This window comes from Triticum aestivum, chromosome 6B (assembly GCF_018294505.1).
Source record: "Triticum aestivum cultivar Chinese Spring chromosome 6B, IWGSC CS RefSeq v2.1, whole genome shotgun sequence".
NCBI lineage: Eukaryota > Viridiplantae > Streptophyta > Magnoliopsida > Poales > Poaceae > Triticum > Triticum aestivum.
This window is the reverse complement of record NC_057810.1, coordinates 670,892,288-670,893,522: the sequence shown is the minus strand read 5'-3', so window position 1 is coordinate 670,893,522 and position 1,235 is coordinate 670,892,288.

The window sequence follows — 1,235 nt, the reverse complement described above, 5'->3', positions numbered from 1 at the left end:
TAATTACCATTCTTGAACCAAATCTTTCGAATTGATGAAAACAAGTTGGTAATTATATGGTTCTTCATTTTGCCAGATGCTTCCGCCACTGCGGATGAGGGGTCACAAGACGACCATTAGGGTGGAGTACGACGACCGGTACGCACCGTTTTACACGAAAGCCCGACTTTTGGGTTTTGTCTTGCAGTAGGTTGCCTCACTCATACTGAAAACCAGAAGTGGCTGAAATTTTTCGGTAGGGTTGGACACCCTACCGTCAGGGATCTCGACGGTAGGGTTACACCTCCCACCGCCAAAGCCGTCGGCGATAGGCCATCTGCCAGATCAGCGTCGGTGAGACGACGTCTACCGTTACTCTACTGCCAAAGGTTCTGGCGGTAGGCTACGCAACTCTACCGTCGAGGTCCCTGGCGGTAGGAAAAGGGTCAAATGTAAATAAAAAATCAAACCGGGGTCAGATCCAATTAAACTTTTTGAAAAGGGTCAAAACACAAATTTTAGCCGCCTTATGTAGTAGCATACCTTATATGCCATCAATTAACAAAGTTAGACCAGAACACATATGTCATCTACACCGGAACCCCACTTATGGCGAAAATTTCACTTTTAAAGGGACAATTATGTTTCTCTATTATACAAGATTTATTATCCTCATAATACGTTTTCTTATTTAATTCCAACACCGTATCTATGAGTATTCTTTAATTGGAAAGTGATACTATAGACAAACCATTACCATTGAGAGTGTTGTAAGATATGAGTAAAGCCAAATAATTACCGTAGGGTCGAATTTAAGTTGTATATGGAATGTGTCGGAAGATCACACATTCCACGGTAATAGCGCACCCCCGCCACACGTGGCTCTAACACCTTAGTAATAACCGCCACACGCAGTGGTAGAGGTAGAGGGTGGTCAGGGTGGGCCATGGCCCACCCTGAGATTTGGAAATAGGTTTTATATCATAGGAGAAAGACTTTTTTTTAAAAAAAGCAATGTATTATTTGTACAGTAGCATTCTTGGCCCACCCTGGTTCAGTCGCCTAGCTCCGCCACTGGTCGCACGTGGTAGACCATGTCGTAGATCTCCGTCCTATTTATGGTGCGCGACAAAAGTGCATGCCTATGCGCGTGTGGTGTCACATGTGGATTGCATTTGCATAATACAATTATAAAATGCATTATCAATGTCAGATATTTTTTGATTATTTGCCAAAATTTGCATAACGAGGTTAAA